Source organism: Ascaphus truei, chromosome 7 (assembly GCF_040206685.1).
Source record: "Ascaphus truei isolate aAscTru1 chromosome 7, aAscTru1.hap1, whole genome shotgun sequence".
In the NCBI taxonomy this organism is placed as follows: Eukaryota; Metazoa; Chordata; class Amphibia; order Anura; family Ascaphidae; genus Ascaphus; species Ascaphus truei.
Window position 1 is genome coordinate 105,432,075 of NC_134489.1, and position 23,345 is coordinate 105,455,419.

Consider the following 23,345-nt stretch of genomic DNA (forward strand, 5'->3'; position numbering starts at 1 on the left):
ACATGGGCATTGTAAATATACTAAAACATATCATTAGTTACACTATAATCTCTTTCCTTCAACCATGTGTCTGTCAGCTAACTACACATTTAATTTGTGAGCTACCAAAATCCAGGTGATCACAAAGCAAAAAGAAACGTATAATCAATGACTTACCAAAAATGCAAAAAAAAAGGCAAAATTCTTATTGTACAGCAGACAATATACTTAAGATAATATAAAAATGAAATATGGATCATATCTAGTTTTCCATCTTTCATTTGAGAGGGTACTAAAACTTTCCCTAAATAATGAAATATTCGTAACCATTTTTTAGATTGGAGACGCACAGTATGTTATCTCTCTGGTTTATCATGTGTCTGTTGCTTTCTTTATTAATCCTTTTTTTCCTGCCTATCAGTGATTAAAACATATGATGCCAAGATGCATTTCCACTAATATCTGAATGAACCAGTCCTGTTTATTTAAAACAAAGTAAAAATCACACTGTTAATGAGTATTTTTCTTGGAGGTGTAATAACTCCCCAAACTATTTTTGAGATAAACAGGGAAGGAAAACACACATCCCTATGCAGTACGTTTTATCATTTATTAAATGTATCCTTGGAAACACAGAGACCCCGAATACTCTAAGACCCCCAAAGAAATGCTTAGTCCTTCCATTCCCCTTACTAATATTTCTACAGCTATGTGTCTTTTGTTGAAGCTGAGGAACATGACAGTTGTCCTCTTGCTTCTGTGGACCATTTGACCCATACACTGACATTCTGGACTGTTGAAACAGCATCATTATAGAACAAGATTGATTGCATGTGCAAAAAGGTCACAGCAGAGCAGTGCATTCTTAATAGCTTGTTAGAATGAGAAAAGTATTTGGGATAGTGCTGAATAGATAGATAACACCCTAAACCAAAGGTCCTCAACTCCAGTCCTCAAGATCCCTCCCCCCCCCCCAACAAGTCAGGTTTCAGGATATCTCTCCTTCAGCACAGGTGGACCAATAATCCCTGCTTCAGCACAGGTGGCTCAATCAGTGGATCCCTGCTTCAGTATAGGTTGATCAATCAGTCCCTGCTCGTTTGATTGAGCCAACTGTGCTGAAGCTGGTATATCCTGAAAATCTGAACTGCTCGGGGATCTTGAGGACTGGGGTTAAGAACCCCTGCCCTAAACGAACATGTTGTTCACTTTGCATCTTGATTGAAAGGACCTTCACGTACACTAACAATTTAAAGAGAAATTCTGCCGTTTCAGAGATACATTTTAATGAACAGAAACGTTAAACAGATTATTTTACAATTAACAAATAAATAACACATTCAGAAAGCTCATAAAAAAAAGAGGTTATGTAGCACTAACCACTAACTAATCTATAAAAGGATCATTTTTGGATTGGTTTTGTTTGCATACATTAGCGTTGAAGTACAGTAGGTAAAGGTTGCATCGCACACCAAAACAAAAAGGAAGTAGAGAGGGTAACTCCAAAATTTGTTTATTTGACCATAAAAAAGGGGCAAAAACGGGCCAACATGTTTCGCGCTACAAGCGCTTTGTCAATATAATGCTTCTGTAACATTGCTGCGGGTGGTCCATGCTTCCACATTAGACCATCCACAGCGAGAATCTTCCGGCACTGGGGCAAACATGGTGGCGGTCGCGCAGCTTGCCCCAGCGCTGGAGACAATGAGTCCTTCTACAGATTTCGTTTCAGACAACTCAAAGAAGTATTAAGGGATATAAGCTGTTATGTATTACCAAGGAGACAGGAACAAGAATGATTGAGTTTGGAATCAAACACGGGTAAAGGAATTATAATGGCTGTGGGTTGGTCATATCACCACCAGATGAAATCATCAGCATTGGACAAAGATGCGACTTGGCTAGATTCCAAGGCAAAAGGCCAAGAGAACAACCAAAAGTGAAGTGAGAGGATGAAAATAGGAAATTTGTTGGAGCAACGTGGAGAAGAGAGGCTTTCAACTGCAGTACCTGGAAGAACCTTGGAAAGGCCATCATCCAGCAGTGGATGGACAAAGGCTGTAGATGATATATACAGTACACGAAGAGAGAGGACGATACATAAAATAAAAAGCATCTAAATTCTATTTCTCCATATCATCTCTTCTCCTATTCTACACTGCTAAAATAAGTGTGATTCAGCATAATTACTGAGCTACTGATTGAGCCACCTGTGCTTCAATAGGGATATCCTGAAAACCTGACCTGTTGGTGGCCTTTGAAGACTGCAGTTGGTCACCTCTGCACTCCGCAGTACCTCTCAAGCCTCTCTACCTCTCATGGTGCAGGGGTTAGACAGGGCATTTATTTTTAGACCTTGATACATTTACCCCTTAATGCTTACCCTCATTAAAATTCCCTTCAGGTAATTGACCAGTTGTAATTATTGGTGTAGGAAAAAACACACAAGGAAATAACTCCTTACAGTACACTGCGAATGAATGCAGTACCCAGGGGAACAAGGAAAACAAACCTCTCTGTTCTGTTAAGTGGAATTCACATTTTTGTTTTCACAGTGAACAAGGAATAGGGTTTTGCTGCCTTTCCTTAAGAGAGTTATCATCAGGGGGAGTGAGCGACTTTTAATTACCTTGGGGAAAAATTACAATTAAAAGACTCTACAACAAAAAAATGTGTTTCCTATCAGCAGTGGACAGAACTAATTTAAAAACAAATGTCATTAGCTCTGACGTTTTAATTGATGACTGTGTCCCAGCTAATAAAAGCCTCATCTAGGGAAATGGTTTCCTTTGCTTTGTTTTACAGCTTTGTATTTTTTTTTGCAGTTGTGTTTTAAAATTTTCCTTTTGCTGCTCGGTTTTGATCTGCTGTTTTGAATATAGACCATTAAATTGTGTCCGTCGTCATCAATCTGCAAACAGTTATTTATTTGCACATTCATTGTTGTCAGGGAAAACAACAATGGGAAATTCGTATAGCTTAACTAATTAAATAATATACAGAGGAGCTGTACAGCATACTGTACAAAGATAAACATGCGCTTGTGTGTTTGTGTGGGAGGCGAGGAGGGAAGTGTGTGTGTGTGTGTGTGTTTGTGTGGGAGGGGAGGAGGGAAGTGTGTGTGTGTTTGTGTGTGTGTATGTAGATGAGCAGAAAATAAAAGGCTGTTTGTGTCTACACAAAATATTGTTAGATTTTATATGTAGATTGTTAGAGGCTAAAACACCAAGTCACCCTTGGAGAAGATTTGTGTGCACTGTAAAGGGAAAATACCTCTCATCATATATAATAATATCAACTTTATTTAAAAAAAAAAATATTCTCCAAATAAAGCTGAAAGCTATTAACAATTACAATATAGTACCTTAGGTGGTTCTGTACATAGATTTGTATACGCACTAGGTCCCTGTTCCCGGCGATCTTGTAATCTATGTTTGGTGCCTGCGTTACACTACAGGAAGATAAAATGACTTTCCCAATGTCACAAGGAGCCGACATCAGCATTTGAACCAAGTTCCCTTGCTTTAAAGTCACTGCTGTAATTTCAGTCTGTACCTTTACTCACGTCTTCAGCCAAATGGTTGAAAGTCTTTCATTTTAACTAACCACAGTCTTTTTGCGCTCCGTGTCAGGATACTTACTACTACTTTGCAAGTGCCTGGATTATATGTACCGCATGAAAAATGTTTACATCAAGATAAGGGACATACTTCCAGAAATGGTCGTGGCATCTTCAAAACATCCTACTCTGAGTTGGGGAAGTGTGAGGATGGTGAGTTGGGAAAGTGTGATGATGATGAGTTCTTGAAGTGTGATGATGAGTTGGTGAAGTGTGATGATTGGGAGTTGGTGAAGTGTGATGATTGGGAGTTGGAGAAGTGTGATGATGGGGAGTTGGTGAAGTGTGATTATGGTGAGTTGGGGGAATGGGAGTCTGGTGATTTGGTGAAGTGTGATTATGGTGAGTTAGTGAAGTGTGAGGATGGTGAGTTTGGAAAATGTGATGATGGTGAGTTTGGAAAATGTGATGATGGTGAGTTGGTGAAGTGTGGTGATGGCGAGTTGATGAAGTGTGATGGAGGTGAGTTAGTGAACTGTGATGGAGGTGAGTTAGTGAAGTGTGATGATTGTGAGTTGGTGAAGTGTGATGATGGTGAGTTGGTGAAGTTTGATGATGGTGAGTTGGTGAAGTGTGATGATGACTTGCTGATCTTTATCAGCCAACCAACTAGTTTTCTGGCAATCTAAACCATAGTATGAGATCAGTGGCAGTTGATAAATGCATTTAGGAAAATTAATAGTCTATATTGGTTTCCCTGTATTTTCAATACATTTACTGTACTTCTAAGCTTTATGGGCAGGACTGGAAATGGCAAAAACAAAACAGGAAATAGCATAACCGTATTTCAGCATTCAGAAATCTTACAATAGAGATAATTTAACTATAGGCTAGTCTTTTACGACACTCGGTACAAAAGACCCCTTAAATGGAAAAATAGCTGGAAATTGGAGAAACGTTCAGGAAGCAAGATACTTTGCAGAAGGAAATTCCAATCTTTCGTTTATCACAAGTTAGGTGTCAAGTTCTTAATAGGATCAGATGTTACCAGGCCCATGATCTCTGACCATGCAAACAATTGAATTCTCTCTTTAACTGCAAAATTCTGCAATAAGAAGGAAAATACATTGAAACTTTCACTCATCAGTAGTAGAAGGGTCTTGGACTCATTTTGCTTTTGAATAATAAAATACTTATACCAATGCAGAATGATAATGATTTCATTATACTGACAAGAGACTGTTTGATTGTTTATGTGTGCGAGTTAATAATGGCATTTCCACATTACACGTTAACTTTTAGAAGCTCGGCAAATATTTTTGATGGATGCTGCCAAAAAACATCCTGAATTCAGTCAATCAGAGAAGCAGACATCATCAGATGCTGCTTTTATCCCTGAAAATGTTCTGGATTGTAATTCATTCTGTGATATTTCAAATCTTAAAATGGAAAGAATATGAATCATGCGGCTCTCCTGTATAAATTGGACACTTAGCCATATTCTATTTTGGCAGGGTCCCTCGTCTGAAAAACATTTACAATGGTGATGTCATGGGAGATTCTAGTATAAAGATTAAAGGTGCCTTTAAGGACCTAAGTGAATTAGTGTGAGTGGTTACTGGTTCTCTTCCACCATTATGATAGCATTAGTAAATGTTTGCATTCCCATCTCACCAAAGTGGAAGGATATAGATGGTACAAATACAAGCAGAAGCCAGAATATAAGAGAACTAAAAGACATTTCGGTTTCAATGATTTCAAAACTGCTTTCAAAAATGATTCAAATATACTTATCTAATTGAACCCCTTTCCCTGACGGCATTTTTCTTTGGTTCTCCTATATGTGTCTCTGGATTGTGAATTCCACTACAGTTTTGCTTCTGACACTCTTGGGCACTTAAATGTATTTCCCTTACTGAAGTTTAGCTTTCTGTAAGTAGATAACAAGAGCACATATTTCATCCTCTGAGGTCATAACATGGAGGAAATATGCTCCCAGGTTTCCTACACAGTCATTACTGTATTAGGTCTTCCATATATAATTATTATGTCCGTTGAAAGTGAATGTACCTTCAGCTATGTAAGCGCAAGTCATTATTAAAATGAAGCATGTAAAGTACTGTATTTTGGATTTTTGAGTTATCAGACTACTGTTTGTTTTGTCAGCCCATCTGTTTGAGTGCCATTCCTTGCATAATGTGTCTGCAATGCTTCCATAATACATCTTAGCGATATGACTGTCTTTAGCATTGTGTTAAGTCTTGTGTATTTTCAGATCCTTCTAACTCAACGGCCTCCCTGCTGAGTAACAGTGTATTTCTTGAAGCAAATAAGCAAATTAATACACTACACTTTCTAAATCACACAGGGCGGGCTAAGGATTAGCACTTTCCAAGGTCATAAAATGTAAGATGTTTAATATCTTCAGGAGATTATTCATCCTTGTTCGAAATTGCCTTTTATTACACGTTAAACACTGAAGGTGTAATTGTAGAATACGCTATGTAGATTATACACAGAAGTTAAAGCCTGTTTTCAGAAAAAAACCCGCTGTTTTTCCTTTATCCTATTTCTTGTCAAACAAAACTAGAGAAGCCTTTCTTGTAACAGCTTTCGTTTTCTAATAGGATTTACAAATGTCAAAAGTAAAAAGAAGATGCAATATATCTGTTGTATGAGTGTTCATCTGCCAAGCTACTTCTGATAGAAATGTAAATCCTGTTTTCTGCATTTAATCGGATGTGCTGTAATATCCACGATGGGACTAGTTGACAGTACACATTTTGGCAGTGATTTTATTGGACGAACATAAAAGTTAGTTTTGTACATGGATTTAAGAACACAGAAGCATTGTTTTCAATTGGCTCTGGTTTCAGGCAATACCGTAGGATTATGGATTGCCTAAATAAGAAGCTTTTATGGTATCTTTGAAAGTTCATATATACAGTTACTATAAAAACATAGACCTACTTTTTTCTGTCCACAATTATAACATCCTGGTTGTTTTTATCACTACTCCCTTAACTGCTCAATCTCACTCAACTGCAACCTCTTGTACTAACCAATGTGCAGTGCTGAAGAATGCCATCTTTATTTTGGGGGGGTAGGGGGGAGAAGGAGTTGTGCACTGTTCTTTCACATCCTAAACCACTGATGTACGTATTGCACGTTATCTTTTTAACTTCCATTGATCTAATACATAAAAAAGCTCTTCCCATCCCCGTTTTCATGGTGCAATTGTAGACATCACTTTTCCAAGATGCATTTCAATTAACTCAATGGCTCAACTGGACATGTGGGAAATTTCCATTGAAGGTCAGCAAACAATAAAGAGTACATTTGCAGTCATGTAATGCTTTATACACTACCCTTTCTCTCAAATTCTGGTGAAAAGTGGCAAAACGTTTGAGCAGTGATTTTTGTCGAAAATTTCACAAAAACGCAAAATGTACAAAAAAGTGTGATATTTTTGTGTGTTTGGGAGACATTTGCACATTACTAGACTCTACCATCCTTTCACCAAACACACTTATCCTCTCTTCTACTAACTAATCTACATTCAGTTGCTCCCTAACACCACGTCTGTGTAACAGCTTGTCTTTGCTTTTTGGAAGACCCAGAATAACCCGAGGATAGTCAAGCTACCTTAAAAATAAATGATTCATTGTTACATAGTTACACAGTAGATGAGGTTGAAAAAAAGACATACGTCCATCAAGTGCCAATAGGGCTTTCTTTTCTTGCTCTGGCTTTCTTAGACTCACTCTTACAAGCACTTACATTCCAGATAATACTTCCAGATATATAGCCAGTACTGGAAGTCTTTGGGAAGTGATCAGTTTTCTCATTTGCCAAAAAGGGATTTCGGGACATGAGCCAGATAACTGTTTTGGGTACAGCTGGTGCTCTATCATTCTGGAATCACCACTAAAGAGAAGATCTGAGTCCACACATATCACTATGGTTTTGGCATAGAAATAGCTACTCTATACTTTGCAAAACACCAACAGTAGTTACTGTTTCAAAGGATCTTCGTCTACTACTGTACTGTAGGAGGAACCTTTTCTTGCTCCTCAAGCAAAGGGATACTTTGGGCTAGAATAACTTAGTCTACTACAAAAACTAAAGATAGTAATCACTTCAACAGCAGCAGTAGCGTGGAGATGTTCAAAACTCTCACATGATGCCCGGAACCATGCAAAATATGCCTTTTGTATGGCTCAGTCAGAGTTTGTCAGGAAATTTTCAAAGTCTGTATAAGAACAGATTCCATATCATGAGAGAGAGAGCGCGAGAGAGCGAGAGCGAGAGATGGACACATACCTCTGAACAATCCTTAGATGCCTGGGATCTGCCTTAGATGCCGCAGTTATGTCTCCATTTGGTGGAGTATCTTTGATACCATATTCTTTCTATAGTACTGTAGCTTTTCCAATTCCTCAGTTAAACGAACCCCCTTTATACAAACCTTTTGATGTTGGCTTATCTTCCTTTTGATAGTTCTTATTTTCTCCTTTTCTGTTACAAGATAGGAGAGAGGGCACATTCAGACATGGGGACAAAGACACCTGATTGCTTACAACTGAATAAAATTGCTTTACATTTATCTCATAAGAGGGCACTGTGATTTGCCTATGCTTGCATATATTTACAACTTATTTAGCCAAGTCTTAGCAGTGTGAGAGAGATAGAGCTTCAATTTGAACTGAGAATAGTAAGTATCTTCATCAGTGATTGTAAGCATGTCATGCATAAAGTGTTGCTGTTTTTGTTCAGAGCTTTGGGGCATCATAAACTACATTTATTAAGCAACTGGTGAGGTTCCAAGACTTTAGGACAAACTGTCAGTGACCATGCACAGGACATTGTTTCCCAAAATGGCAGCCGGGGCACATTCAGACACTGAGGTGTGGGGGCAGAAATGAACAGTGTTATTGCGGTAGGAAAATCTTCCCGATCTCTTACAACCATGCAAATTTATACTGAATTGACATCCTTTGAAGTGCGATAGTGTCACTTATAAAGCCGCAAGACAGTAGAGAAATGTAGGCTATAAATGTGTGTTTTTTATACAAATATAATTTTTTACAATACACCATGTTCCGGTTTCACAGGCAGGTTTGATACTTGCATAAAAACTGCATTATGATAATTTTTTTCATTCGTGTGTTTTCTTCCTCATCAATTAGTGTTTATTTTCGACCATTAAACAAGATTTCTAACATGATTTGTTTTAGTTTCCATTAATAAATATCCTATGTCCAAATGTACCCCATGCCTGTCCATATCTGCCCAGGCATGGGGCAGATTTGGACACATTTGCACCTGTTACATTTGACCTTTTTTCCTGATTTATTAAATAGAGGAGGAGACTGTTTGTAGATTAAAATGATATATAGAAATTCAGACCACAGGGCAGTCTAAACAATCCAGTGCTCCAAAAAATGTTTATAGAGGTGTGTAACTGGGGATACGCTGTATATAAGTGTCTCTGGATATTGTAATAGACACACCATGTGTGTCAGCCTGTGAGCAATTGCCAGTAAGGATAACGTATAAGAAGGTAATGAGTAAGCAAAGATAGTAAATGAAAGGCTTGTTACCGACTGGCTGCCACATACAGCACGATCGCGTCATAGTAAAATTACTCACAGGTAGGTGAAGTGGGAAAGATGATTATAAATCTTGTGCAATCACTGGGAGCCGGCGTCTCCTTCAACAGCAGCCTCCGATGACGGGCAGCGCGGCGTCAGGAAATAGGGGAATCCCCGCGATGGAGCTCAGTAGCCACAGCCAGGGCAAATCTCTCTGTATGGTAGAGGGGGGTGAACGGGCCCCCAAACCGAAGACTCCGTCACTGGACAGACGCAGCCCCAGTGCGGCTCGTCAATGATAAGTAGCTGCCTTAATGGGTTGCTGTGTATAGCAGCAGAGAAACTCTCCTCCCGTGGGAGGCAGGAACGGCGCACAGCCGGTAGGACAAATGGCAGGTAGGCAGTGGTGAAGTGAAAAAAGTTTTATTGCGACATCTGGGTAAAAGTCTGGCGGATCCTCTGACGCGTTTCAGCCCAGGGGCCTTTGACAAAGGCCCCTGGACTGAAACGCGTCAGAGGATCCGCTGCTTGTCTCACCGGCTGCACGCCAGACAGCTGCATCATTTGACTGCGGGGGATTCACCAGCACGGCACAGAGGAGTCTGCTGATCCCCCGCGATGTTATACAGCATTACAACTGGTTCCGGATTACTCCAATAAACCGTGAGTCCCCTGTTACAATTTGCTGGTGCTCTGAGGAGAGCTGTATTGTTTGTTGAAGAGGATTTATACTCACTGGTTTTTTCTATGGAGCACGGCCATTATTTTCTCATATATGTTACCATTGGGATGCAACTGTTTCATGACTCTTGAGGCGCCTGATAGTTAACCTTTGGTTAGCTGGTTTTCATTTGCTGTGTATAGCAGGGAGGAGGTCACAGCTGGTATCCAAATGAAAGCTTGCAGCAGCGTATCACCAGCGGCGGGCAACCAGGTAAGGAGTAGTAGTCTAGAGTAATGGGAAAAACCAGAGCACAGCCCACCAGTACATCACAGGACACGAGGGTCTTCTTTAGAATGGTTTATTGATAAAAGAACATAGGGCAGAATTCCTAAAGGCGCTCTGACATGTTTCGCGCACAGGGCGCTTTATCAAAGAGTGGTCAGATTAAAAGGAAGCTGCAAGGTTCAGACTTTCCAGCAACATTATAAAAAGTGCACATGTGTAACACAGTTTCCCCCCCTCTCTGGAAGATGTCACTGCTGGTTACTGCTGTTACTGCTGTTGTGGTGCGGTCATGCCTGTGAGGGTCTAGGAGAGCTCAGTGGTCCGCGATGGGATTGGGAACAGGAAAGGCTTTTGGTGAATTTAGACTTTGCTCATGGTGTCAGCGCCTCCAGCTTCAGTGGGCTCCAGGATCCACAGAGACAGTCCCCCACCAAAGCAGACTTCTTTCACACCCTTTCCCAATTGACTGAAGACCCAGGCAGGTGTATATAAACAAAGGGGCTTTTTTGGCAGTCACTGCAGATGGTATACAGTGGGTGCAGATAGTGACAGAGGGTCCCAGGTCTCTGGATGGTTCCTGGCTCTCTGTAGTCTTGAGGCCTCTGATCTCTCTTGGCTCAGTCAGCCCAGGAAGGACTGACTGGCCTGACTCACTCCCAGCTGGGAGGAGCAACACCCACCTCTTCTTTCTAGGAGGAGTGCACAACAACTCACTATAATTTAGACATCCTCTCTGAGGCTCCAGAAGGGGACAGCACAAGGTCTGTACCATGATTGGCTGTACACAGAACCTTGTGGCACCTCCTCTTCTGTCACTCAGAGAGTCAGCATGAGGGGGGGAGGGTCAATGCCCCATAGGACAGCCTGCCACAGCCTGTAACTACCAGGAACTTACATGACAGGAGGCAGAGAGGCAGGCTGGACTAGCCAGGATACATACTGTATGTTTTACTGGAAGCTGTAAAACTTCAAACTGTCCAATTCAGCCCCCCTCTCTCCTGCTATTAGCTCTGAAAGTAGCACTTTAACATGAACCTGCATGGTGCAATGCTTGTTTTATAGTATCTAAAGAGAATGAAAAAGTATTAGAGTAGATTGTTGCGTATTTTAAGAGCTTTATGAATGCATTTTTACCTCCAGGTTGTTAATGAAACAGACTAATAAAGTACTATAACTTACTGAGTTACAGTATATAACTGTCCTGTAACAGGATTGTTTATTTCTGTATACTTTTTCTGCTCTCAGGCTGCCAGCTCTCCCCAGGGAAAGTTGCTTGTTTTCCCTGTTCAAGCAGTCAGTGCTGCTGTGTAAATTGCAACATAGTTGTTACATTTCACCTTTTCCACAAGCCACTAGTCAGTTGTCCTTGCAACCTCCCAATGCACATAGTTTGAGATTGGTTTAGTCTTCTCACCCTGCCCTTCTCTGTATATTGTTATGCCCCTTGGCTTGTTCCTGTCTGGAAAGGAAAGCGTGCTCTCTCTTTTCAACAGCAGCCAAAGTGAGTAGACACATCTTCCACTGATCCCTTAGAAAGGGATTCCTTTTTACCTTCTCCTGATAAAAAAAAGCCACTTAAAATAGGATACTTCTCCTCACAGGAGACATTTCCTACCACAAACTACATGCAAGCACTTTTATATTTCTGTTAACCCCACTCAATAAAGTTGAAGAAAATAGAAGGACTTTGTGTGCTTTAAAAAGGGGATGAATGAGCCTGGATCCAGAATAATAACCATACTACCAATAAAAGGACAACAATACAAAACATACATTATTATCTTTTTTTAACACTACATGCATCTTGCACAGTTTAAATACAACATGCTTTAGACTGACTGCACATTATCACAACGCCTGCAACCCTTGAGGAAGTGAGTCACTGAGCCCTGTCGGCGGAAAGGCGCCATGACCTGGATATCCTTGTAATGCACTTCACTCTATCACTCACATACGGATTGTGGTGATGTTGGCAAGGGTAGGGGTATGGCTTTACAGGTAATTTGGGGTGGGTTTTTGTGAGGTATAAAGGTGGGCTTTCCACAAAGGCCTTTCCTCTTAGATTGGACAGCAACCCACCCTTGTTTTATTTTCCTATGTTTTGCGGTTTGTACCTTTATGGAAGTGTACATGATACATATATATATATATATATGCACACATGCATACTGTACATACACATGATATGGTTTCATTGGTGCCAGACTGGTTCTTGTGACGGGTGCGGATGAGGATTTGTTGGTTGGGGAAGGTGGTGTCATGGCCTGGCTTCGCAGCCGACATACAGGTGTCCTCCGAAAGAGGATAATCTCAGGTTGATTTGTTGAGCCAGACAACAGGTGATCAGCAACGCAGTTGGCCATGAGTTCAACATAGCACCAACAATCTGCCAAGGTTTGAAGTCATGTTCTAGGTGGTTGCATATACTGTAAGTAACAATTACTGTTACTGTACTGGTAGTAACAATAATATAAGCTGTGACTTTTAATTCAGCACGGGTGTGTCTGTAGTTCATTGTTGGTGGGAGTGGAGAATGGGGTATCCTGAAGTCAAGGTACCTGCTTGCACCGAAAGTTTAGCATGTTGTTTGCATTGGTTTACAAGCTTTATGGCTAAGTAAACACTATCTTATTGCTAAATTCATTTTTGTTGTGCTGAAACGTCTTGCGTTCCTGATTACTACTAACACCCCATCCGATTTAACCAGGGATACTTTGTTTATAAGCACCCTACTTTTTTTTTCTCTTGCCTAATATCACTGACAGCCAAAACTCGCTGTATGACATTGTCACAATGAAGCATTTTTATTTATTGACTTTACCTGAGTGCTGAAACTATTTAAACCATGCTGATTTATCACTATAGCATTTATCCGTGTCAACATGGCTGATAAATGGATGATAAGGAAAGTTTCAGCACAGCCGAGACATCATGTTCAGAACTTTAACTGCTGCTATGATCCCCTCTTCACGCTGTTTCTTGTTACTGTTTATAACCTCCCCCTGTTATATTACTTTTAACATTAATATTATCTTCAGCAACATATGTTTAAATTTTTTCAGTACACACAGCAGTTTTCATGGCTGCTACAGCCTATTTGCGTAAGAAGTATTCACCAATATCCATCACCAAAATAATCATTTTTAAACTCCATTAAAAGAATACAGGACATTTAATTGACTGATGCTTGTAATCTCAATCTCATCCAGTACATTAAATGTCTTTTTTTTTTTTTCAATTCAATCTCTTTGCTTTTTATGGAGTATTAAGATTATTACTTGGTGATATATTTTATTGTATATTCTTTATACCAATACAATGCACTGGCTATAATACTCTTGAACTAATCATTCACTTTATATCGTTGTTGCCTCTTTCCAACCAGTTCTCTCCTTTAAACAGCCGTTTATGTTAAATATCTCGCTATTTTTATTTGCACACTTCAAGATACAAATCTGCAACGAGTATAGTTAAAGCCAGAAAACACAATAAAGGATTTCAATCTGCTATGATGATTGTCTACTTTTCTGGTAGAAGAATATATCGGCAAGTAATCATTCCTTTATTTTTACACACTATCTGCAATGCATGTTGCAGCCCATGAAGTGATACATTTCCAGGGAAAGGAAATCCGATATAAAAGCAAATATAGAGAGACCCAAAAGAACTTACAATCTAAACTTATTTTAGCCACCATAACATTATTCTATATGATATAAGGTTACCTGCCTGTCTGTTGTCTCACATAGTTAGATAGCAGTGTAACAATTCTGTGATAAATCAGATACCTATTCTGTAAGTACACATTTGAGATGTGTATGTCATTCTGTAATCATGGATGTATTCTGCAGGGTATTAATGAATACCCTTTTTCTTAAATGTATACTGTAAAAACAAGATATTGTGAATAAAGACATGACATGAACCGTCCACCGTACAGTACTTAGGGGTGGGCAAACCCAAATTTATGCACCATGCAAAATACAAACAGTTCAACTAATAAAAGTGTACCCCAAAATGAAATATGGGTTTTGCGGGGATATAGCCCTACAGTGTTTAGTAGAATACTGATTGAATTATATACCTCCTAAAACAGTCATCTGCTGTATAAAACACATGGAGAGATACCGCACCTGTGAACACGCCTGGGAAATAAGTTAATTTAAATATGCAAATAAACCAGATTACCCAGGTGTGTTTTGGAGTGTATATGTTTCTGCGAGTGCTCTACTAAACTGCCAGTGCAACTTTCAAGAGTGAAACTACCCTCATTAGGTCGAGACCCAAAGGTCAAAACAGCTGTCTATGACTATGTTTGCAGGCCAGGCACTTCTTTAGCATAGGCTTAGCTGTAAAGGCTTTGTGAAAAAGACAGAATTGGCTAAAAAAGAAGTAGCAAAAAGTGACACTACTGTATGAATGCTCATTTGCATGTCATTACCCAGAATCCATGTCTGCAGGGGTAGCACTGTATGCTATATGATTAAAGAGTAAAGCAGATTTAGGGATATAAATGTGCTCATAAGTGTTCTTTATCATTGCTTAAATATATACATTGAGCTGGATACTAACATCCTCTTTTTTTCGATGGGTCTGTTTAAGAAAAAGCTTGGGGAGGAAAACTCCTGTGACTCAGAACAGACCCATCGAAAAAAAGAGTGTCCAGCTCAATGTATATATTTAAGCAATGATAAGGAACACTTATGAGCACATTTATATGTCTCAGACAGGTCCCTAAATCTGCTTTACTCTATAAGATTTCCCTCAATGTTTTGCCTTGTTTGAGTCTTCGCGGTCAGCGAAGACTCGAATGAGGAAAAATGTTGGGGGAAACCCCACATGAACGACCATTGTCATTTGGTAACAGGGGGGTAAAGGGTGTGGGGAGGGAAGGGGAAAGGGTGTGGGGGGAGCGGGCGTGCTGATTGGGCTACAGTAGTTGGGGAAGAAGAGGGAGGCTGAGTTAGCCAGGTTTTAGATAAATAATAACATTATATTTAAAACGTATCATAACAGTGGAGCAATCCAATATTGTAGCTTTCCTTTTTCATAGGACACAAAGAAGACCTCAAGAATAAGAGACCAATCAGTCTACTTCCAGTCGCTTACAAGTTTTTCTATGAAGATACTCACTAATTGGCTGCCACTGACACAGCACATTATTGGGGGGGGGGGGTTATCCCAATGACTGGGTTCAGAAGAAAGTGTCAGTTTCTAAATAGCATCTATTGAGTGACATGATGAGTGATATGAAGTAAGAGAACTGGAGGAGAGAGAGTGATATGGGGGGACAAGAAAATGACATGGTAGGGGAGAGTTGCATGGGGGAGTGGGATTTGGGGTCCCTACATTCTCCAATGTAGCTGTAGGATTTTGGGAGACAGTATTTGAAGGGTGGGATCCAGTGTTGGGATTCAGCCGTTTCACATAGGTTTGTGCGAACCTGTTACTAAAATTTCACAAGTTTACCTGTGGCAGCAGGCAGCGGGCAGTGGGCAGCGGGCGGCGTCTACCAGCATCTTTTCTTGCCCAAGGTCACAAGGTGAACATTACAATCAGATTTGTAGCACAGATTTGAAACTGAGCTACTGTAACTCCCTTCTCCTCGGTCTCCCCCTTGACTTCTCCATACACCTCCAACAAATCCAAAATACTGCAGCCTGTACACTTCTCAATCTCCCCCGCTCTGCCCATGCCACACCTCTCCTCTCCCAACTCTACTGGCTACCCATCCAACAGTGTTCACTCTTCAAACTCCTCACCCTGTCTACATATCTCTCCATGGTCTTGTCCCCCCTTACCTTTCAGCACTCATCTCTCGCTACACCCCTTCCCATCTTCTTCACTCCTTGACAGATACAACCCTCATTCCCTCCCCCCCCAACCCCTTGTGCCTCCTCTTAAATCCATTGCCTTACTCGCCCCCCTTCACTGGAACAAGCTCTTACACCACATCCAATCTGCCCCCTCCCTAACTTCAGAAGCCAACTCAAAGCTCATCTATGCCCCACCCTCAACAATGCCCATGATCTCCCCTTCTTTCACCCCTTCCTAAAGTCTCTCCAAAACCCTCCAAGTCACCCACCCCGCCGATCCAATCACCTCCACTGTCCCCGATGTCAAACCCATCACCATGCTCGTGACACGACTAAATCCTGAGACGTGACCCCAACCTCTACCCATCAACAATGCAATCTCTCAATGCGCCTGACCATAATGTCCCCCCTCCCACCCACCACAATGACATCGTAACAATTACTCTACAATCAAATCTATATGTAACAGCACCTTTGTTTTACTAAATAATGTTCAGCGCCGTGAACAAGGGCGCTATATAAAAGTTGTTATAAATAAATAAATATATACATTCTTCAGGCACTAAACTACATGATTTTCACAGCGCCTGTCTTATTCGTTCAGATGTGTTCGAGGTGTTAGCTTTATTGTAAATTTAATAACTATGCATTAACGGAGTAGAGTAGTCATCAGATAATACATTTTAAGGGGCTTTTTGATATAAAAAGTGTATAACACGAGGTGTGTTTGACATGCAACAGCTTTACGTCCTTCTTTAATAGTCTTCATACATGTGTATAACATACAGATTTTATGACATAAGGAAATAACCAGTATTATTAATTTAGTGACAATGTTAATTTCAAACCCTGTTGAATTTAATAAAATAATAAATGCACAAAATCACTGTCCCAAACTAGAATTACAACATTATTAACTGCCTTAACAGAACTGAAGTATACTTCAGAAAGGGAGATTTCATGTATCATTTCATATTTAAATGGGGCAAAAAAACAAAACAAAAATGAAACGCTTAGTATATGAGTAGCATGATTTCTAGGGGAGTATTTCCAAATAAAATATGGCAAATCATATTTTGGAAATGCAACATTACTGCATTCAGTAAGTGTCTGTATAGCCAGAGCATTGACTAGCAACACAAATGTTGACCTTCCTGCTTCCTATCTTGTGCCTGAGAATGTAGAGGTAGAGCCCAGTATTGGTAAAACGTTCTGCAGCAGGAGATTTTAAAGCAGGAGTGGCCATATGAAATCTTTGCTTCAGCACAGGTGGCTCAGTCAACGACTGAGTTAAAGGATGTACATGGGATACAGCACAACTGCATTCCATGTATAATAAGAGAAAATGCCTCCCATAAGGAAACCTGGAGCGATACCCACATAATAAGCACTGTCTGCTATCTTTACATGAATTGGACAAATAGATTTAGTTCATTAACCAATTGCACTGCATGCAATCCTTTGCAAAGTTATACCCTGCTTGTATAGACTACCGCAAATGACAGCTGCTAATACTTATCTGCACGCCATACACTGGCGACACACTTTATTCGAGCTCGGCTAGTCCCACGAATTCGGGTATACCCGGGTGTATTGAGGTTTGTGACTGTTTTCTGCCCGAGTGCATTGAGTTATTTTCCGGCAGGGATTGAAGCATTTTATTCCCGTTGGCTGCAATACTGCACACTACATATATATATACTGCATTACAATTCATGAATTTATGCCATCTGGTAGACACGCGAAGCATTGCAGCCTATTAAATCCTAATCATTATCATTTAACAGATCAGCCGCCCATCAGCCAGGCATGAACCCAGGCTGGGAAGGCAAATGCAACGGGGCTTGTCAGAGGTGAGGAGCGGCGCATTCCAGGTATCTGCCAGGTACATACCGGGTATATGCTCGAATAAAGTGTGTCGGTGCAGTATACAGTATTGTACTCCATTTCACCTTGTTTATCTGTAGACCACAGAGGCACTAAAATGTTTAGATATTATCCTCTTATGCCAATTGGCCTACCACATTCACAGCAATTTCAAAACGACGCAGGCTTCTGCTGGAATAATGGTTGTAATTTAGTTCTGCTCTCTAGTACTGGAGTACTTGACAGAGATAAAGATAAGTATTTCGACAATTCCCTAACAAACTACAGGCCATTGCATCTTGTGATACATCTACCTGCTAATGGACCAGTTTGATATCTCTCCATAAACCCACAAGCATTAAAGACCTCATCACGTTTCCTCTTCAGAAACAAACAAAAAAAAAACAAGCAAAATAAATATGATACACACACCTGGCGTGACAGACTTGTCCCGTCTTGTGTGCACGTTTTTAGATTTATAATGTACAATTAATGCAAACAACTGGTATATTGATGGAGGGAATTTTACAAAGTCGAAAAAAATGCACAACTCATAATGTCATGTAACAATCTTATTAAGAGAAAATACCAAAATGGCAAAATACAACATAATCTGTCAGTGTATCAAAGTGTGACTCTCATGACAAGACATCTCCCCAATGAAGGCATTTGTAGTTAGTTGAATATTTCAGACATACAGGGGCATATTTACTAAGCGGTGCTAATCTATAAGCGTCTTCAGGCGCTGGAAGTTGCCTGGCAACCTGTTCACGTGCATTTCCTGGAAGGTGTCATGTGGAGCAGGAATATTTAGTAAATACAGCATCTGATTATTCCATTTATAAATTGCTACATTTTTGGTTGATAAGAATTCCTTATTACCATTTTTTGTCAATTCACATATGGTGATTTTATTTGGAAGAATTTGTACATAATTGAGGAAAGGGTTTGGCACCATCCGGATGTATTGGGTAATGAATAATGAGAAAGGGCAGACGGCAAGGAGATCGAGGGAGAGAGACTGAGCAAGAGGTTGTTCCCTCCTGGAAACTGAACATATGGGTAGGGTTGAAAAATAAGCAATGCAAGTGGCACTTATTTTAGAAATCGTTCATGTGCATTTGCTTGTTGAAGTTTGGGGAATTTGCATTTTAGTTTTCCAGCCCACAAAATGGACATTGGCATGATGCTGTATCTTTAATGGACAGAGATCCACGGTCTAGGATGTTCCGCCGTGGCCATTTGGCCGTGACAAAAATGCCACAGGCATTGCGCCACAAGGACATTTTGCCGCAGGGACAATACGCAGTGGGACACTTTGCAGTAATGTCCACTCCTGCACCCAACCGCTGTCCACCTGACCCGACAAGCCATGTCTGTCACGCCCGACCGCTCTGACAACTGCATGTTTAAATGTCCCGCGCTACCCTTCCTAGACAAGCTGCTCTGACACACAATCTTTTAATGTCCCACAGGCCTGCCTAGGCAGTGTAGCGGTCCCACACGGGACATTTAAACATGTATTTAGCAGAGCAGTAGCCTAGCTTGGTGGGTCGGTTTGGTGCGTGACAGACTGGACATCGAACAAAGTGTCCCTTGGCGAGCTGCCCTGCGGCAAAGTGTCCCGGGGAGCGTTTTGGTCACGCCCAAATGTCCCATTTTGACAGATCCAATCATGATTAGATTAAGGGTCACTGCATTTTACTGTATAAACCACAATGAGACTAGGAGAGAACATGCAAACTCTCTGCAAGTCACCAGTAGCTTGGAGATTGTGCTCTAGTGCGGGGAATGAAAATTAATGGAATATTGGCCACCTTCCAACAATAGAAAATACCTTCATTTCAATGGACTCTAATGTATCTACCAGCACTTATTCTTATGGAATAGCACCACTTAGTAAATATAGGCCTAAATTCTTTAACACTAAAGGAAACTCATAGCAGATGAGAAGCTAAAGTTATAAAGCCGAACGTTCTGCCTGTGTGTGCAGGAGAACATATGGTGTTTTGGAAACGAAAGCGGCTGGGCCCATTAGAGTTTCACCAGCATTTATAGTAGTATTTATATAGCAGAATTTAAAGATTCAAAGAAATGGCAATTATTACCTTCAAGAGCTTAGAAATTATGTAAGAAATATGTAGATAGAAATCATTCCCCAGAACAAAAACAAAAAGAAGCTAATATAATGTGCATTATTCTCAGTGAAATTAGAAACATATGTAAACCAAATTCAGGGATGTTTGCATAAACATACATTCATTTAGTGTATTTGGGGTTATTGGAAGTCATATACTGTACAAATCTAAAGACATTTTGTAAATGTCAAAACCATGCAGTTTTCTTCAAATCTGCTAATCCCTTTCCAGTGAGCCTCATACAGGGTTTTGCTAATGTTTCTGTTTTAAACACCTATGTGGATTAATTGCATGCAAATGACAAAAGGTCAGCAATGAATTATCAATCAAAAGAGATTCAAGTGCAGGTGTAGCCAACTCCAGTCCTCAAAGGTCACCAACAGGTCAGGTTTTCGACTGAGCCACTGCTTGCGCAACCAGGGCTGAACCAGGGATATCCTGAAAACCTTACCTGTTGGTGGCTCTTGCTGACTGGAGTTGGCTACCCCTGCACTAGTGCATTTAATGGAATTTGTTTTCATTAGAAATGTAGTGCTAAGGAGAGATGAGCAGAAATCTGTGCTTGAATTTTAAGAAGTTAAGCCCGCGTGGAGTCTTTAAAATCCATCCATGGTGGTCGGATGTTGGGATTTAACATAACACGTTTATATCAGATTCAACATCAATCCAACATGGGATTGGATTCCGTTTGTCGTGTTTGGACTCAAGTTTAGATTTTTATTAACGGGGGAAAAACCCAGAATCTGCCATTTTAAGATTAATCCGCCAAAATCCGCGGCTGAAAGGAACTAGCCAACCGCAAGGGCCTTAAATTCGAGAAAAAACGTGCCCGTCTCTAGTGCTGAGTCCTAGTTCATCAATGAATAATATACTCATCACCAGACAAAATACAAACATTCACCAGTCCAAAAGCGTATCAGGAGAGAGTATTTATGATCAAATATACAGATACACTTCCCGTTTACATGGGTTTGCAAATATTACGCTATTATTTTCCTACTCCAGAGACACAATAGAAAGGAAAACAAATATATTTCATGTGCTTTGCAAGTCAGAACAAACATATCCTAATGTAATCGGCAAGCACAATGTCTTTGCCGAAATCTAATCATTTAGAGAGCAACCAGCGATTGTTTTTTTTTTTTTTAAACTCTTATTCTGGGTTACTTTGTTAAGTCTAATCATTTCAAGATAAATACCTCAACAAAAGGGGGATTTGTTATAGTATCTGTAATAGAAACAGAATAGAGTGCAGGGGAGGTAGGAAAATAAATCTTTAAGCAACATTATTTGAACAGCCAACACTAGAGGGTTCTGAAAACTTGATAAATATTAGGAGTTCCAGCACAATTGGAAATATCAAAGCAACTGACTAGGGTACCAAACTAAGTTAACCCCTTCCCACTGCTTCCAACACTAACCTCATAACCTTTAAACCTTTATTGGTCTTATTTATGACTGTTTGTAATTGGAACCATAAGTAAATCCTCTTGGATCCTTAAGGTAGAAGAGGAAATAAACGTATGCTATACACATTTCACAATCTGCTTCCACATCTCTGATTATACTGTAACAATTAAAAAAAACATTACTGTGTTGCTTTTATTGTTTTTATGTTAGTGAGTTTTATATAAGCAGGAAGCAAGACATTTTTTTTTTAATGATTACATTATGCAGCATACATTTTGCCTTGATACATAGAGCATTGCATCATTTCTGGTGAGCTGTACAATGAGCTGGGAGTACAGTATTTGGCACATTGCAATTGCATAGGCTTGTAAGAGCATCAACCCATGTGTTTTTTAAAGCGTCAATTAATTGAAAGTTAACCAAGTCTGAAAATGAACATGCAGCATTATGCTCTGGTGGAAATGGCCACACATTTTCTCTGTATTTCTGTACTTTGAAAACAGAGATTGAACATTTGATAGAAAGACATGCATTCATTGAGATGATTCATTCTGTTTAAGGAACATAATTATTATATTGTTAAATTGCTCATCCAATGTTTTTTTAATATCCTATCAAGCTTTGATCGTTCTTTGTCTTGTTTAATGAGATTGTTGCTGTTCTGTATTTTTTTTATTACAGTTCTCTCTATCTCTCCATCTGCTAATATCTCATCCTCAAACCTCTGCTTGCTAAGCATACGTCTGACTAGCCTACAGTAACTCCTCTATAAGATCTTTATGACCTTTACAAGAGTACAACTTGCTATCTCCACAACCACCGGGTGTTTGCTCCATCCCATGCTTTCACTAAATCTTCCTGACTTTTATTACAACCTAGGAACTAATATTACGTTGAAAGAAATCCGTTTGAGCTCAGATTTGCCCTAGTGAAGATGACTTTGTCCTCGAAAGCTTGTTTTAACAATAGTTACTTGGGCTGGGAAAGAAAGATTACCTAAAAGGTGAGTTCTTTCGTATTGGCTGGTGCAATATTTCTCATGTTCATTGCAGGTGCAAGTCCACTCCGCTGCATGCGTTGTTAAAAACATCCTACCATGTCATACTTTTTTTTATCATTATTTTAAATGTTTGCTTGATAACATATGATATGCTCAAATGCTATTTGCATTTAGGCACAAATGTATCTCAGGAAATACCAAGGGGGCAAATTACTAAACTCTCACAGTGGCCAAACTGGGGGTAAACCAATGCCATATAATTGTGTATGCACGCTTTCCCCCTTACTAAAGGGACTAACGGTACTGCCGTTACCTGTCTGTCGGACAGAAGGCCTGAGCCTCCGTCTCTGGGAGCCTGGGGTCTGCCTTGTCTGCCTTGGTGCAGCGCCTCCACCTATGAGGGATCCCAGTGCAGTGGGATGATCCACACACAGGACCCAATACTAGCAATAATCACACCATAAGTATGTAATAACAGCTTTACTGAACACATATATCTTATACTTCTACCACATTGTATATAACAGTCCCAACCCCCATACACCAAGTGAGTGTACTCACAGTACAAAGGGTGCTTGGCACCAATACCCTGACATCCTGTTACCCCAATGTCAAGACCCACCCAAAAGTGTGTATGGTAGCGCTACCTGTGAACCGTTGGTGCACTTTAGTTGAGGTACCTGCTGGGTACTCCAGCACCCGGTGCGGCCGACTAGCAACAGGGATACTGGTGATCCAGCAATGTTGTTGTCCGCCTCTGCATGGGGTGAACTCAGGTAGGAAGGTCTCACTTTTGGGAGTCTATGATAGTACGGTGGTCGTCGGGTCCCAGACCACCGGCTGCAAGTCACTGAGCGGTGTCTTCACTAGCGCCGTCCGCTAACTATATGCAACTACTGGGGAAATGTTCCTATCTTATGGGTTTCCCTGTAGCAGCCACAATATGATATGAGTGGGACCTATGTGGGACCTAAAGGGTAATCTGGCCTAGTCTGGGTGCCACTGACACCCAAACCCTACCTTCCCTTTCCCTG

The 23,345-nt window shown here is 40.3% G+C and overlaps 1 long non-coding RNA gene across 1 annotated transcript; it reads right to left on the bottom strand.

Annotated features, from left to right (window-relative positions):
- Positions 1-1,326: 1,326 nt before the first annotated feature.
- Positions 1,327-23,345, bottom strand: LOC142499837 (uncharacterized). Its single transcript, XR_012802758.1, has 3 exons — positions 22,959-23,345; positions 7,862-8,056; positions 1,327-4,643 (listed from the first exon to the last, which is right to left on the bottom strand). It is a non-coding gene; the product is annotated as an uncharacterized LOC142499837 (long non-coding RNA).